This window comes from Triturus cristatus, chromosome 9, assembly GCF_964204655.1.
Source record: "Triturus cristatus chromosome 9, aTriCri1.1, whole genome shotgun sequence".
NCBI classification, from domain to species: Eukaryota; Metazoa; Chordata; class Amphibia; order Caudata; family Salamandridae; genus Triturus; species Triturus cristatus.
Window position 1 is genome coordinate 579,505,552 of NC_140592.1, and position 17,948 is coordinate 579,523,499.

General features: G+C 42.5%; 1 protein-coding gene across 7 annotated transcripts in view; it reads left to right on the forward strand.

The window, feature by feature from the left end:
• The window catches only part of SYMPK (symplekin scaffold protein), a 1,117,730-nt gene that overhangs the window by 393,778 nt on the left and 706,004 nt on the right, over positions 1 to 17,948 (forward strand). The gene's annotated exons all lie outside the window — the stretch shown is intronic.

Genomic DNA, 17,948 nt, shown 5'->3' on the forward strand with positions numbered 1-17,948 from the left:
CAACCATCTGCGTCTTTCATTAACATAAAATTTACAAAATAAAATTACATGTAATGTGGTTTGCGATGAAATGTTATCACATGGGCAGCAGCAAAGATCCCTCGACCAGTCGTTGATGTTTGGGTGAGTAATAAGGCGATGGAAGGACCCAGTCTAAATCTGGTTAACAGATATCTGTCGTAACCTCCTGCCACACATGTTAAATATGGTTGAATCTCACTTGTTACAGAAATAATTTGATGATGAATCACCGTAATTTTGTTCAGTTCCAGGGCTAGCCTGACTTCTTCTAGGTGGGTCATACAGGTTTTTTTAAAATCCTTTCTGTTAGTAGAATTCATATTATCGGGTGAGAAATAAAAATCTGGGCGTCCGATATCCTGCATGAACTTTTTGACATAACTGAGCCAGGGTATTTTATCCACATTAACCAGTCGCATGGCATCAGTTAAAACTTCCCTATTGAGGCCCGTGCTAGCTGATGTCCAAATTCTGTGCCATAGCAAGATTGGTTGAATTTTAATTAGGTCAGTGATGTAAACAGCTCCTAATTCACTATGGCAGTTGAAAACTGAGGTGCTAACTGGAACTCCCAGGATATACCTAAAAAACCCATTTTCGATACATTGCATCGTCTTACAATCCTGGAAACCCCATATCGCAGCCCCGTAGATTGCTATGCTTACGCATTTTGCTTGGTAGATTTTTAGCAGCATTACGGGCGGGCGTTTCCCCAGTTTTATCGAGGTTTTTTAGAGCGGCAATAGACTTCATGAAAAGCAAGCTCCAGGCCTTAACTGCTGCAGTCCATGAGCCTGTTCTGTTAAAAAGGACGCCCAGGTAGCTGAACAGGTTAGTGGATTCCACCCGGTTACCGCCCGCCTGGTAACTTCTAACTTTACTTTTCATCCCCCCACAAGTCATGACAACGCTTTTTTTTGCATTCAGCTTTAAGCCAAGCCTATCCATAAAACACGTGTAAAAGGAAAGGGCCCTCTGTAAACCAACCTGTGTGTGAGACATAAGTACTGCGTCATCGGCATAAAGGAGAAGTCACTCAAAATGTGCCCTAATTTTTCTTTCTGCAGCACTAATCATACTTTCTATGGCAAAATGAACCCCCTCATTTTCTTCCTTTTTAAATTAAATGTTTTAAGAGTTACCACTTTATTCCAACCAAGATGGCTTCAGGTGTGCCATACGTTTGTCATAAGTAGGACTGTTAGCGCTCTAGTTGTTCTTTAGAACACTCTGGGAAACTGCAGTAGAACACAAAGGAATCAACTGACAGTCTCTGCCCTTGTTGAATGTACATGTTTTACTGAGAATGTCAGGCTTCATTCTCACATGACTGAGAAAGATAATGTGATTTTACAGAAAGTATGCTCTCAGTTTAGCTTATAGATCACCTTCCAAACCTCTGTGGGAAAAGCATGAGAAAATAGTTTTCTCTCAAACATGATTCATGATATCACAGCAGAAGGCTTTTTCACATGGTAAAATCACCTTAGAACACACCACAATTCCTAAAATGAGTATGGTACCATCAACAAATGATTTATAATGTAACTAAAGTCTTAAAACCTTCTATTAACTGAAATGCTTTTTAATGAGGTGCTATCATGTATATTGGTCCCAAGATGGCTGCCAACACTTCTTGGATGAAGTGCTGACAGCCAATCTGATCTCCCGATGAGATGTGTGGTTAGGCTCCACCCAGATATATATGTGATTTTACTTTTGATTTTCTCAGGAACTACTGAACGGATTTACACCATTTAAGCAAAAGGCACGAGTCTGAACTGAGGATTACCTCTTTTCCAAATTTGGTGTAATTCCGTTCAGCACTTCGGGCTGTAGCTGCGTCAACAGGTCCTATGGGAAAATGCATGGGGAAAACACGTTTTGGGACCCCCCTTTTTTCTCGGCCCCCGCTTGACGAATCATCGTGAAATTTTCAGGATAGGAGCGGACCGGAGCTGGCCAAAAGTTTGGAAAAGTTCGCAAAGATTCATCAATCAACGCCAACGTTATTCCAAATAGAATGTTGCAGATTTCCTATGGAAAATAGGTCCTAACTATAACTACCTACTGGCGACTGCCAGTAGGTAATATATACACACACATATATACATATATATATATTCATTCACAGAAAAAACCATAGGTTTCAGGGGTGTTATAGTTAGCTGGACATCTCACTCGTACAAAACCATAGAAATTCCTCCGTTATAGTTAGTTCTGCCAACTATCTTGCAAGCCCCGACTGCTGATGATGTCACATATTACATCATTCATGACATGGTCAGTTTCATAACTGATGACATCATCCAGTGAATGTGGTTTAGTTTGAAATGTAAATATGTATTATATATATATACACCAATCTGTATTGAAGATTGAGTGGCTATATAACTGTCTGGATGTAGGATTTAGTAGCTTTCTGACTGTTTAAGTGAGTGAGTAAAAGTGTCTCACTTAATACATGGATTAGTAACTAAACTATGTGAATGTGTGCATCACTGTCTCTGTTGTTGTATAACATGCTGCATCTGTTGGTCACTAACTACATGAGTATGTATATTAGTTATTGATTAGTTGGGTGAGTATTTGTATGGGACACTGAGTTTGTGTGTGGTTGGATGGGGTGTGTGTAACTATGCATAGATGTGTGAATGGTTGATTGAGTAGGTGTATAGGTTTAAGAGTGCATGTGGAAACAGTTGTTTGGGTGAGTGTATTTATTTGTATGTTGAGCGAATATATGTTTTAGTTGTACATCTTCAATAAAGTAAAAAAAGGCATTGTATGTGAGAGCTGGTGTATATAAATAAGTATATATAAGAGTCAGTGATTGTGAGAGTAACTATATGAATGAGTGTATAATTGTAATGGTGATTTTTTAACATATTAACTATGAGTTACTATGTGTTTGAATAAATGAGGTGTTGTGTGTATAATTGTGTAAGTGAGTAAATGTAAGTGTGATTCATTTTCTTCATGAGTGAGTAGGATGACTGCATAACCTACTAAGAGGACTGCTGATGTGTCAATGTCTATATATGTGTACAAGTGCATTTGATAGTGTTCTATTAATTAGTGACTGCATGTATAAGTGATTTTGGTGTTGAATAGGTAGTTGTGTGTGTAGACTTAGGAATCAGTGAGTGGGTATGTAGTAACTGGTATTGGTGTGTCAATGGTTTCACATATGGTTCTCTGTATTTTACAGTGAGTGATGAAAGGTTATACTAGTGTATGATGAGGTGTATCAGATTGTCACGTGGATGATGGGGAGAACGCACGCGGATTTCGTTCTTTACACTCGAATATCCCCCGACGAAGGCTATTCAGCCGAAATGCATTGGGATCACTAAAAGTCACTAATCAACCATAATGCATTCTGGGAATTGATGTACACGAAGTTTGAATTTAAAAACCACAGAATTGTGATGTAACAATTCTAATAAAAACATCATATTATGGACAAAGAGTTATTGTATACAATGTATTGATTTAATATTGAAACCTTCATTGAAAGGACCCTGCAACCAGTACCCGGGGGACATACCCCACTTGTATGGGGATGCACCTAGTTTGTCGTCAGTGATGACATTTGAGATGTCATCAGTGATGTTGTCAGTGATGTCACTGATCATGTCATAAATGATGTAATATGTGACATAATCAGCAGTGCATTGCAGGCTCGCGATTTATAGTTAGCAGAACTAACTATAACGGAGGAATGTCTATGGTTTTGTACGAGTGAAATGTCCAGCTAACACCCCTGAAAGCTATGGTTTTTTCAGTGAATTTCAAAGCTTTTTTAAATGCTAATTTCTAACTATAACGTCTCTGAAACCTATGGTTTTTTCAGTGAATTGCAAAGTAAATGCTAATTTTTAAGTGTAATGGTAGTTATACCTATTTTTTTGTACTGATTTTCTACAGTTTTTTATCTGTTTGTTGATAAATATTTTATTTATTAAATAACATATTTTTCTGAAAATTGCAAAAAACCAAAACTGAAATATTGTTTTTTTTATTTTAATATATTTATAATGTGTATATATATATTTTTTTAAATTCAAAAACAATTTCGGAGTTGCGCACCCAAAGCGTACACATGACGGGTGCGCGGAATCTAGCCACCATTTTAGAAACGTCGTGAAGGATCCGCGTACGGTGTGCGACAGCTGCGTGTTTTTCAGATACATCATATACATTTAAGATTACGCGATGTGTGCGATTGGTATGCAACCAGTCTGCGACTCCTGCTCCCGCGCATTCACGACACATGCGCATTACGGTACGCGACGCTTGCGCGGTGGCGGGTCCTGTGTGACGTCATTTACATGCTTAGGTGCGCAACTCCTGCGAAATTTTTTTATGTTCAAAAATGATATGTATGGGTGTTTAATATACATATTAGGGAAAGAGACTAAGATATTCATAAAAATAATATATTTGTACTTATAATAAACTTATATTATTTTTAAATATATTTTCGCGAAGTCTTTTGGGTGCGTGCTTCGTGAGCGCAGAGTGCGCGGATCCCATGTGACCTCAAAAAAAAAAAGATTTCATTGGTTCATAACATTTCCCACTGTAACTATTGAAGGACACCACCCATTTTAATCATTCTTGTTGGAGCATCTTTAGAGAGACATCTCTTTTCCTACAAGAACCCTTTTTGCTTGGTTTTTTTGGGTTTTTAAAAAAATATCAAACAAAATGGCATCTAGACAGCAGCAGCAGCAGGAGGAGGTATCTTCTGAAGAAGAATTCTTGCAGGAGGCACCACGTCCACAGAGGCCGGAATCTGTTGTGTGGAAATTTTTCACTTTTCCACCTGGAGAGAGGAAAGTAAATGCGGGAAAGGTGACGTGCAAAATTTGTGACCGAGTCCTGTCAAGAGGCAGTGAAAAAAAATACTCTTGTGGCACTGCTTTCTATGTACAAGCATCTCCGGACCACACATCCTCTCAATCTTGCTCCGTAGGAAATGAGGCGAGCTGCTTTGAACCCCTCACCTGCTGTGGCAAGTACACCTGGAGCGTCCTCAGGAACACCTGCAATGGACATTAGGCCAGAGTTCACCTTTCTCGAACAACACTGCGTGAAGTGTAAGAAACTTATATGCTTCGGTGAGCAGTCGGTGGATGCAGTTTGCGCTGCGCAACGCAACCCTTGTTGTTAATTTTTTTGTTTTTTGGAATGATAAGTAATTCCAAATGTTTTCTGTTTTATTCGTTTATTTTTTTGTTGATTTTTTGAAAAAACACCAACAAAATACAAAATTGTTAAAAAAATAATAAAAAAATACAAAAGTAAAAGGAAGAAAAACAAAGTTCTCATCAGAACTACCTTATCTGGTTAGAGAAAGAACTATAATTGCAAGGTAATGTGTGAAAGTTTGGTTGAATATTCAGCATGATTGACTGAAAGAATACATTAGTAGTGTATGGTAAATTTATAGGTGAAGATTTATGAGGAAGTACTGCAGCGTGACACTGCAAGCTCTTTAGCTGCACTGTGGCACTTCCGAAGCCCAGGTATGTGACATATGTACATGAATATGTTGCAACTCTGTGCTTCCCTCTGCTGCACAAACTGCAGCTATGCGGTGACACAGGCACCCTTGCACCATGGTGCAAGGATGTCTGTGTCGTGTGGAGATTGTTTATGTGCAGGAAGGTGTCCGTTTCTGCACAAAAAGAATCAGTAAAGGCATTTTGCTCTTTCAATGTATGCTGTGGAATGCAGCATGCATTGAAAGAGGAAAAAATGAGGAGAAATTAAAACAATTCTCCTCGTTGCGCCTTGCTACACCAACTCTAGGATGGCGCAGCATTCACACACATCTCCAGATTTATGATTTCTCATAAATCTGGAGATGTGTCTTGTTCTATCGGTGTTGTGTGGGAACACCCACAGCAACATCTATGGGACGCCCCTTCAACGCAAAGTTCTGTGTATGAAAGGGTCGTATTTACAAGGAGAGGAAAAACCACGCAGGCTGGCTGGATGGGTGAATGGACAAGTGCATGGGACAGACAGAAGGATCCCTAGACTGCATAGGTGCTAACTGAGTATTTAAAAGACTATCAAAGCTATGTAGCTGATTAGAGGTCAGCATCCTTAGTGCACAGAATATTGTAGCTGTACTAGTATTGGTGTGTCTATGGTTTCGAGAATGGTAGTCTGTATTTTAGGGTGTGAGGAGGTGAATTAGATGATCATGTAGATGTCACTGACCATGTCATGAGTGATGTAATATGTGACGTCATCAGCAGTGCATTGCGGGGGCGTGACTTATAGTTAGCACAACTAACAATAACGGACGAATTTCTCTGGTTTTGTACAAGTTAAATGTCCAACTAACTGACGTCCATGAAACCTGTGGTTTTTCAGTGAATTTCTGAGGTTTTTTAAATGCTAATTTCTAACTATAATGTCCCTGAAACTTGTGTTTTTTTCAGTGAATTTTATATATATGTATTTAATCTCCTCGCACTCTTACAAGGAAGGAATCCGCACTCAGGTTGTAGTTTGGAAGTATTTAATCTGCAAAGGACGTGATCCACTCGTTTCGGCTCGTCCGAACCTTGATAACGATACAAGACGTCATTGTAGCATCCTTATTTAAATGTACAAATGCCTCCAGTTGCCAACATTAACAAAGGACTACATATTACTTTAATCCAAAAAGCTGGCGGCCATATTGGCCTGGTCACGATGTGAAAATTCAGGAATTGATACAATAAAGAAAAGAAAACAAGTGTTAATATGCACACAATGTCATTTCAGCATATCTTGCCTCGTGACCGCCATACCTGTATGTTAGTCAACGTGACTTATTCATAATAAACATACTTAGAATTGCAAACATCAACATAAACAATGGACTACACATTCCTTTAAAGTGAAAGGCTATCGGCCATATTAATCTGGGCACGTTGCGTATTATAATGGTTCTTACACGAAAGAAAAGGAAAAAAAGGGGTGTTAATTGTGAGAAGGTGGCCTGATATATGCTGTCCACTTGTTCTAGTGGGCACCTTGTATCAGTCCAAACAACCTATTATGGTGATAGGTTAAAGACAACCTTTATTGAAAGCTATCTTAGTGGTAGCTATGGATAGCAGCCTTCAGGCTAAGTTTTGATGGAATGTAAATCAGCTTATTTTACCAGCCTATAATCTCTTGAATGTTCAAATGAAAAGACAACCACACCAGGTATATATTTAAAATATATGTATTTAGGTTAACACACACCCCTCTAGTCTCTTTATGAGACTGGAGTTCGAAGTACTTAAGTTACAAGTCAGCAATTATCAGTAATAGCACAAATACACGTTTGGGCCCTAGGGTCGTACCAAACCATATACAAAAAAAGTGGTATAAGAACCACGACTGGACTAAACACTAGGCCTATAGCCTGTAGAATCGCTGGGACCCCAAGGAACCACCCAAGGGAGTGACACAGGGGACCCATGGGGACTGTATGCAGTGTGAGAACACAATCGCGGGTTCCCGTTATCTTCTATGGGCAATGTCACGGTTGGAAATTTAAAGATATGGGGCACTTCTAATCGAGTGAGGACCAAACCCTTTTGGACTTAAGACATTCTAGGGCTAGCACCCACGAGAGCACCGGAGTACTCGAGTTATCTCGCCCAGGGAATCCGGGTGCATAGGTGTCTTTTGGTGTTGGGTCGTCTATTTCAATGGGAGCCTGCAAAGAACTGCTGCTGCCGTGAAGAGGAGAAGTGTCCGAAGAGATCCAAGCCTGGATCTAGGATGTAAGGAACCTGAAAGCAGAGGGGACAGAGTCTGGGTCACTAGCCAGTTACCAAGGGCAGGATGGACCAATGCCCACAGATGTCGGGTGCTTCAGGTAAGTTGAACGGTGTCTTGACTCTTCAGCCACGAGGTCCAGGAGGCGTCGACGAAGTCCACGAGCCGGATTCGAGCTGTCCCACGAAGTTTGTCGAGTGCTGCGGTGTCGGCAATCAGATTGGACCCAACAAGGCTTGGCAACGGCAAGTCACTGGAATTCAGAGAAAGGACTGCGGTGCAGACCAGCAAGGTCTGTGGGACTCACCCAGCGAGGGTAAGTCAGGGTACGTCTGGAGCAACCAGGAAAGCCCAAGCAGAAAAGGAGTTGCCTTTGTGGGGACCTGCTAGCCAACGGGCTAGTGATTGCGAAGGAGCCTCGAGCGGTCGCACTTGAAACTGACCCACGGGTCACTTGTGGAGTGGAGGCCAGCAATCTTCGGTGCAGGACGTGCTCAAGGCTGGGGCTACTCGGAGCCCAAAGCACAAATTCGAGGAGGACCAGGAAGATGCTGTTGCTGCAAAAGAACACGGTGTCCAGGGGTCATGGTTCCACGTCACCCACGATAGCCACAGCTTTGCTGTGGAGTCAGGGTAGCCTCAGGGAAGTCTGGAAATCCACCTCTGGTGATGCAAAGACTTTGGCATCCGGCGAGAGCTTCAGCGATGCTGACCGGTCAGTTGCTTCTTTGGTGCCTGCCAAGCAGGGGAGTCACTCCTTGACCCCAAGGGAGATTTCTTCCATCTTCTAGTCGTGATAGAAAGTCGAAGGTCCAGGATATATGTAGCAGAGGTTCGTCCAGGGTAATCTAAAGTCCTAGGGACTGGATTCCTATACTTGTAGAAAGTTTAGGGGATGGACTAACTCTAAGGCCCCCCCTATGGATGGGCTTGGAAAGAGGGGTGGTTACACCCATTTCCTTTGTCCAGTTTCGCGCCAGAGCAAGGGCAGGTAGCCCCTGCAACCGGTTTGAACTGGACTATGCTCAAAGACACCAAGTATGCCCCCAGGGCAGGACTTCAAAGCACCAGGGAGTGCTCCCGCCCAGCCCCAATACACATCTGCCTGTCTGGGGAGGTGGTTACACCTCCCCTCGACAGGAAACCTATTGTCCAGGCCTCCCCTGTCTGAGTCAGCAGCAGGAGGCCAGACCCGTGTCTGTGGCAGAGGCATTCATTTTGTGATGCCAGGGCTCAGGAAAGTCCTACCGGGTTTAGCCAGTGTGAACATGTCTCTCCCTCTAGAAGGGTGGAATGCTACCCCCGCTGCCAGAATTGGTGGGGGGGTAGTATTCCAAAGCGTTTGACACCAAACACAATGTTTTTATGCTGCCATCCCAAAGTTAGCATTTACCGCAAGGTTATAATGCACTTAAGAGTATATGGTATGGCTGTATCACAGAACAAGAAGAGGTATAGTGGAAAGCGCACTCAATTTTATAACTTAGTCAGTGTGTAGTGGTATGTGTGCTCGGTTGCTGTTACGCCTACGGAGCATATGTGCAATAAACAGAATGGGTGGCCTAGACCACCCATTCTGTATCACAGAACAGCCATAAGGAAGTATTTCCGAAAGCTGCAGGGGGCTCAGCTCATGCTTGGGCACCCTCTCACATAAAACCAAGCACTCTGCCTTCAGGATTGTTAAGGCCTGTCATAGGAGTGGCTTATAGGTTTATATGTGTCTGTATATGGTAGTGATATAGGTAGCCTATACCACAATAAGGGGTGCAAGCACACCCTTACCCAGGCTGCAGTAGCAGACCTGTGGTGCCATTTTGGAGTGCTTCCCAGGGGTGGCATAATAAAGGCTTCAGCCCCTGGTAGGCCTCTGAGGTACCTATGCCCTAGGTACATAGTATACCATATACTAGGGGCTTATAAGACACTCCAGAATCCAATTAGATATGTACCTAATGTACATGCAAACCATTTTAGAGAGGATGCAGCTAGGTTGTGGTCCTGATTAGCAGCGCCACAGCCAGACTAAGGTCGAAAAACAGTGAAACACCAGCAAAAAGTGGGGGTAGCCATGTGAAGCAGATCCTACTCTCCTACATTAACATACACACACTATCCCTAAATAAAGTTCTAGCGATTATAGTTCCATTCACAGCTCATTTGAGATGTCATGAGTGATGTAACTGACCATGTCATGAATGATGTAATGTCTGAGGTCATTAGCAGTACATTGCGGGGCGTAAGTTATAGTTAGCTCTGGTAACTATAACTGCTGAATTTCACTGGTTGTGTATCAGTGAAATCTGAGGCTAACTATACCGTCCCTTTAATCTTTGTTTTTTTCAGCAAATTTCTAGGTTTTATTTTTTTTACGTTAAGTAAGATGCATATCACAATGGATGGTGGGGGGTTGGAAGCAGGGCCTGGCATTGTGCTACCCCCACCCAAGCTTGCTGCTCCTGCCTTCCCTCCTCCTAGCCATCCATTGTCCAAGTCCATGTCCCTGCTCCCTTATTACAGCCCTGTGTGGCCGTTGTTCTGCCACTGGCCTTCCTGCCTTCTCTGAACAGTTAGCTTGCTGCCCCATCCACCTCGTCTCTATCCTCTGTTGTCTGAATCCATGGACTAGCCTCCTCCCTCCTGCCATGCATGGTCTGATGTGCTGCCACTTCCCTCCATTTAGCATGATGTACCAGTCCACTCCTTCTGCCCTCCATTGTCCAATTCTATGCCCCATCATTGACCTCCTGCTTAGCATCTGTGCTTAGCTTGCTGCCCCTGTTCTCCTTTCCCCTACCCTCCGATGTCTTTGTGCATGCCCCTGCTCCATCCTTTTTGCCCACCATGTTCCATGGACCTGCCACTCCTATCTACTCCGAGTGTTCTGTTGAGCTGCCACTCCCCTCCCACCTGCCTAGCATTGTCAGATGACTGTAACCTGTCCCTGCCACCTCCACCCTGCCTGTCCACTTTCCATGTCCCTATCCCCTTCCTCCTGTCCTCCATGGTCCATTTTACTGCCACACCCTTCTGCCCTCCCTGGTCTGTTGTGCTGCAACTGCTCCTCCTGCCTGCCCCGCGCGGTCTGTTGTGAGGCCCCTTCCCCTGAACTCTCCTGTCTGTGCCCAGGTCCTGACCCTCCCTTCTATCCTCCATGGACCTTTGTGCATGCCCCTGCACCCTCCTTCTTGCCCAACATAGCCATTGTGCTGCCACTAACCCTCCCGCTTGCCATGCATGGTCTTCTGTGCTGCCATGGCCCCTCCCACCTTCCCTGTGTGGTCAGCTAGCTGCTCCTGACCCCCTCCCACCTTCCCTCCATGGTCTGTGTGTATGCCATCATAGTCTCACTGATGCTCTCCATGGTGTGTCTTGTTTCTAGTGCCCATCCTGCCTGACCTCTATGGTCATCTTGCTGCTCCTGCCCTGCCCCCTTGCCCCCAGCCCTCTGTTTCCATGTGCAGACCCCTATTCCCTCCCTCCTGGATTGTCTGTTCCATTGTAATGCCCCTGATCCGTCCCTCCTGCCCCTTATGGTCTGTTATGCTGCAGCTTTCTCTCCTGTCTGTCCATTATGGTCAGCTAACTACCATTGCCTCTTTCCCCTCTGTTCTCTGTTGTCCATGTGCATGGTCCTGTCCTCTCCCTATTGCTTTCTATGGATTGTTGTGCTGCACTTCCGTCCTGCATGCCCTGTGTGGTGTATTGTGCTGCTGAAAACCCTGATGCCTGCCCTGTAGGGTCAGTTTGGTGCACCTCTCCATGTCCCTCCTGTCCTCTGTTATCCGAGTCCATGTCCCTATCCCAATTCCTCCTGCCTTCCATGAGCCAATGTACCGTACTTGCCAACATTTTGAACTTGATAAGAGGGAGATTTTGAAGAAAAAAAACGGGGGTATTGATTTTCCCCTTTGACTTCCATTGAAAAAGAGGAGATTGTAGACAGGAGACAGATCAAATAAAGCCCATTTGTGCTTAAAAACATTGGACGTTTCCTGGCTGAATCGGGTGTGTTGGTGTGTATGGTTGTACTACCATTGCCTCTTCCTTCTGCCCACAATGGTCTATTATATTGCCACAGCCTCTCTTGCCGGTGCTGTATTGTTGGTTTGTTGCCCCTGCCCTCCTTTCCACGGCCCTCCATAGTCTGTTGTGCTGCCACTGCCCTTCCTGCCTGCCCAGTGTGGTCAAATTGTTGCCTCTGCACCCTCCTACCTGCCTTCAATTTTCAGAGTCCGTGCCCCTGGCCTCTGCCTTTTAACAGTATCCTAATGAACAACTAGATTGCTAACATTCTATATTTATTACAAAAGTATGGAACGCCTGACGTCATCTTGATATAATCAAAACTGTAATACCTAGAGCATTTCCTTTAGAAATTAGATATATGAGAGGATCTTATTTGCATCAAAATTATGGTTAGTGCTCTAAAAAACTAAAAGGAGGATATATTTTCTGAGTTTTCAAATAGCTACAAAGCACTTTTAAATTATTTGTTATCCTTGTTTTTTTTTATCCAGTTGACCACTTGATTAAATGTTGCACTTAGGTGAGAGGATGTGGTGTTACTTCCAGAGCTGCAGACTTTGCAACTGGAGAACCAGGTTGGAGTTTCTGCATCAGCTCGACATTCTGTGATTCTGGTCAAATCACTTAATCTCCCCATGTCTACAACCAAAATGAATTTGTTCTTGTGTGATGTAACCAATGCTCATGTAAAGCACTCCAATACCTGACAAGTCTGCACTATATAAAACTGCAGAAAAACTAAAAATAAAAAGTGTTTTGCACACTTCTGTCATTGGGCTACATGTGGGCCACATCTGGGTGATATTTGTGCTACATTTGGACTCTTTTGTCTCTGGTGGCCATCTTGGGAGACTTATTTGTTATGAAGTTTCCTAATTTCCTCTTTTTCTACAGTCTTCTCAGTAGGAAATACTTTCAGTATTTTACTTTGGTTCCATCAAGAAGGCATTCAAATGTGTCACACATTTGCCATAAATTCTGAATGTTAGCACTCTAGTTGCTCATTAGATCACTGTAGTAAAGCTACTGCTCACCAGCGAAGTCTGCTGCTGGTATTCAAAGTGCATGTTTCAGTCTGCATGTCAGAATTTTTTTAATGAAGTAGAAGAGGATTTGAGAAGTCAAAATGTGCCCTCATTTTGCTTTCTGCAGCACTAATCGTACTTTCTATGGCTAAATGAACCCCCTCATTTTGTTCCTTTTTAAATTAAATGTTTTAAGAGTTACCACTTTATTCCAAGCTAGATGGCTTCGGGTGTGCAATATGTTTGTCATAAGTAGGACTGTTAGTGCTCTAGTTGTTCTTTAGAACACACTGGGAAACTGCAGTGGAACACAAAGGAATCAACTGACAGTCTCTGCCCTTGTTGGATGTACATGTTTTACTGAGAATGTCAGACTTCATTCTCACATGACTGAGAAAGATAATGTGAATTTACAGAAAATATGCTCTCAGTTTAGCTTATAGATTACCTTCCAAACCTCTGTGGGAAAAGCATGAGAAAATAGTTTTCTCTCAAACATGATTCATGATATTCCAGCAGAAGACTTTTTCACATGGTAAAATCACCTTAGAACACACCACAATCCCTAAAATGAGTATGGTACCATCAACAAATGATTTATAATGTAACTAAAGTCTTAATACCTTCTATTAACTGCAATGCTTTTTAATGAGGTGCTATCATGTATATTGGTCCCAAGATGGCTGCCAACACTTCTTGGATGAAGTGCTGACAGCCATACAGATCTCACGTTGAGATGTGTGGTTAGGCTCCGCCCAGATTTATATATTTATTTTTCCAATAATATTTTAAAAACTACTGAACGGATTTACACCATTTAACTAAAAGGCATGACTCTGAACCAAGGGCTACCTTTTTGCCAAATTTGGTGTAATTCCGTTCAGCAGTCTGGGCTGTAGCTGCGACTAAAGGTTCCTATGGAAAATTGCATGGGGAATTGGGACCCCCCTTTTTTCTCAGCCCCCGCTTGCCGAATCTCCCCGAAACTTTCAAGATAGGAGCGTACCACGAGTTTTGAAAAATTCGCGAAGTTTCGTCTATTTTTATATGTGTATATATATATATATATATATATATATATATATTCACTGAAAAAACCATAGGTTTCACACGTTATAGTTAACTGTACATTTTACTGATAAAAAACCAATGAAATTCCCCCGTTATAGTTACTGTAGGCAACTATAACTCACGCGACCGCAATCCTCTGCTGATGCTAATACTGTATTTAGACACTTATTTGCCCATGTCTTCTTCCATTAAATTTTAGCTATACATATATTACAAATATTTTTTTTTCATAAAGACACATATGTCATCAGCAGAGGATTACGGTCGCGTGAGTTATAGTTGCCTACAGTAACTATAACGGGGGAATTTCATTGGTTTTTTATCAGTAAAATGTACAGCTAACTATAACATGTGTGAAACCTATGGTTTTTTCAGTGAATTTGTACGTTTTTTTAAATGCTAACTTACTTTACGCCATTCGTGGCGTGCGCGCCCAGTTAACGCAGTTCGTTCCGTGCGCGCACGGTGCGCTTCGCGCACCGTGCGCGCACAATGAGCACGCGGTGCGCTTTGCGCACCGCGCGCCCACTTTACGCAGTTAGTGCCATGCACGCACGGTGGTCACGCGGTGCGCTGCGCGCACCGCGTGCCCACATTATGCGGGATGGGCCATGTACGCACGATGCGCTTCGCGCACCGTGCGCACATGGGGAACATATTATGCGCGTCGTTGTGAAATGTTTTGTTTATTATTTTCTGTGCTTTGATAAGCCATGCACAAATGGTGCCCTTCGGGCGCGATTTGGCCATGGGGTGGGGAGAGTGTGGCTAATTTTTTTTTTTAACCAATTTTTACCGTACGCGTACGGTAAGCGTAATCGGCGATTTTTCGAAAAAAAAAAATATATTTTTTTTGGCCTTGGGGGTTGTCTGGGGGCCCGTATATCACTGCTGGGTAATTATTATCTCAATATACTGCCCCTTTACACATTTTTGGGCTTCGTTTATGCTGCCCCACTCAGAGTGCGAGAGAGAAAATGGCGGCCGCCGCTTTCTGGTTTCGGCCGATTCGAATGTTTACTAAGATCGAAGAGCCAATCAGAATCGCGCTCGCGCACGTCACCGTACGCGTACGGTAAGCGCACCGTAAGCTGGCTCAGATATATATATTGATTTAAAGGCTATTATCTCAGAATCTACTGAACAGATTTACACCAAACCTACAAAAGGCACTTCCTTGACCTGAGGACTACCTCTCTGCCAAATTTCAAGTAATTCTGTTCAGCCGTTCGGGCTGTAGCTGTGTCTAAAGGTCCTATGGACAAATGCATGGGAAAAACGCGTTTTGGGACCCCCCTTTTATCTCAGCCCCCGCTTGACGAATCCCCCCGAGACTTTCATGGTAGGAGCGGAGCGTAGCGCCCCACCTATTTTGAAAAATTCGCGAGGATTCGTCGACCGGCGCAAAAGTTATTCAAAATAGAATGTTGCGGATTTCCTATGGAAACGTGGTCCTAACTATAACTACCTACTGGCGACCGCCAGTAGGTAATATATATATATATATATATATATTATCTACTGGCGGTCGCCAGTAGATAGTTATAGTTAGGACCCTGTTTCCATAGGAAATCCGCAACATTCTATTTGGAATAACTTTGGCGCCGGTCGATGAATCCTCGCGAAATTTTCAAAATAGGTGGGGCGCTACGCTCCGCTCCTACCCTGAAAGTCTCGGGGGGATTCGTCAAGCGGGGGCTGAGAAAAAAGGGGGGTCCCAAAACGCGTTTTTCCCATGCATTTTTCCATAGGACCTTTAGACACAGCTACAGCCCGAACGGCTGAACAGAGTTACTTGAAATTTGGCAGAGAGGTAGTCCTCAGGTCAAGGAAGTGCCTTTTGTAGGTCTGGTGTAAATCTGTTCAGTAGTTCCTGAGAAAATAGCATTTAAATCAATATATATATGTGGGCGGAGCCTAACCACACATCTCATCCTGAGATCTGATTGGCTGTCAGCACTTCATCCAAGAAGTGTTGGCAGCCATCTTGGGACCAATATACATGATAGCACCTCATTAAAAAGCATTGCAGTTAATAGAAGATTTTAAGACTTTAGTTACATTATAAATCATTTGTTGATGGTACCATACTCATTTTAGGAATTGTGGTATGTTCTAAGGTGATTTCACCATGTGAAAAAGCCTTCTGCTGGGATATCATGATTGAGAGAAAAATATTTTCTCATGCTTTTACCACAGAGGTTTGGAAGGTGATCTATAAGCAAAACTGAGAGCTTATTTTCTGTAAATTCACATTATCTTTCTCAGTCATGTGAGAATGAAGTCTGACATTCTCAGTAAAACATGTACATCCAACAAGGGCAGAGACTGTCAGTTGATTCCTTTGTGTTCTACTGCAGCTTTCCAGAGTGTTCCAAAGAACTACTAGAGCGCTAACCGTCCTACTTATGATAAATGTATGGCACACCTGAAGCCATCTTGCTTGGATTAAAGTGGTAACTCTTAAAACATTTAATTTAAAAAGGAACAAAATGAGGTGGTTCATTTTTCCATAAAAAGTATGATTAGTGCTGCAGAAAGAAAAATTAGGGCACATTTTGAGTGACTTCTCAAATCCTGGCATGCAGACTGAAACATGCACTTTCAATACCAGCAGCAGTTTTCCTTGGTGAGCAGTAGCTTTACTACAGTGATCTAATGAGCAAAAAGAGTGCTAACATTCTGATTTTATGGCAAATGTGTGACACATTTGAATGCCTTCTTGATGGAATCAAAGTAAAAAACTGAAAGTATTTCCTACTGAGGAGACTGCAGTAAATGAGGAAATTAGGAAACTTCATAACAAATAAGTCTCCCAAGATGGCCACCAGAGACAAAAGAGCCCAAATGTAGCCCAAATATCACCCAGATGTAGCCCAAGTATAGCCCAATGACAGAATGTCCAAGAATGTTTTTAAAAACAACTAGAGCACTTACTGTCTTCATTATGACAAAAGTATGGCACACCTGAAGCCATCTTGATTGGAATAAACTGGTAACACTTAAAACATTTAATTTAAAAAGGAACACAATGAGGGGGTTCATTTTGCCATAGAAATTATGATTAATGCTGAAGAAAGAAAATGAGGGCACATTTTGAGTGACTTCTCAAATCCTCTTCTATTTCATTAAAAAATTCTGACATGCAGACTGAAACATGCACTTTTAATACCAGGAGCAGACTTCCATGGTGAACAGTAGTTTTACTACAGTGATCTAATGAGCAACTAGAGTGCTAACATTCAGAATTCATGGCAAATGTGTGACATATCTGAATACCTTCATGATGGAATCAAAGTAAAAAACTGAAAGCATTTCCGACTGAGGAGACTGCAGTATATGAGGAAATTAGGAAACTTCATAACAAATAAATCTCCCAAGATGGCCACCGGAGACAAAAGAGCCCAAATGTAGCCCAAAATCACCCAGATATAGCCCAAATATAGCCCAATGACAGAAGTGTGCAAAACACTTATTATTTTGTGTTTTTGCAGTGTTATATAGTGCAGACTTGTCAGGTATTGGAGTGCTTTACATGAGCATTGGTTACATCACACAAGAACAAATTCATTTTGGTTGTAGACGTGGGGAGACTAAGTGATTTGACCAGAATCACAGAATGTCGAGCTGAAGCAGAAACTTCAACCTGGTTCCCCAGTTGCAAAGTCTGCAGTTCTGGAAGTAACACCACATCCTCTCCCCTAAGTGCAACATTTAACCAAGTTGTCAACTAGATAAAAAAACATAAAGATAACAAATAATTTAAAAGTGCTTTGTCGCTATTTGAAAACTCAGAAAATATGTCCTTATTTTAGTCTTTTAGAGCACTAACCATAATTTTGATGCCAATAAGACCCTCTCATATATGTAATTTCTAAAGGAATGCTCTAGGTATTACAGTTTTGATTACATCAAGATGATGTCAGGCGTTCCACACTTTTGTAATAAATATAGAATGTTAGCAATCTAGTTGTTCATTAGGATACTGTTGAGAGGCAGAGGCCAGGGGCACGGACTCTGAAA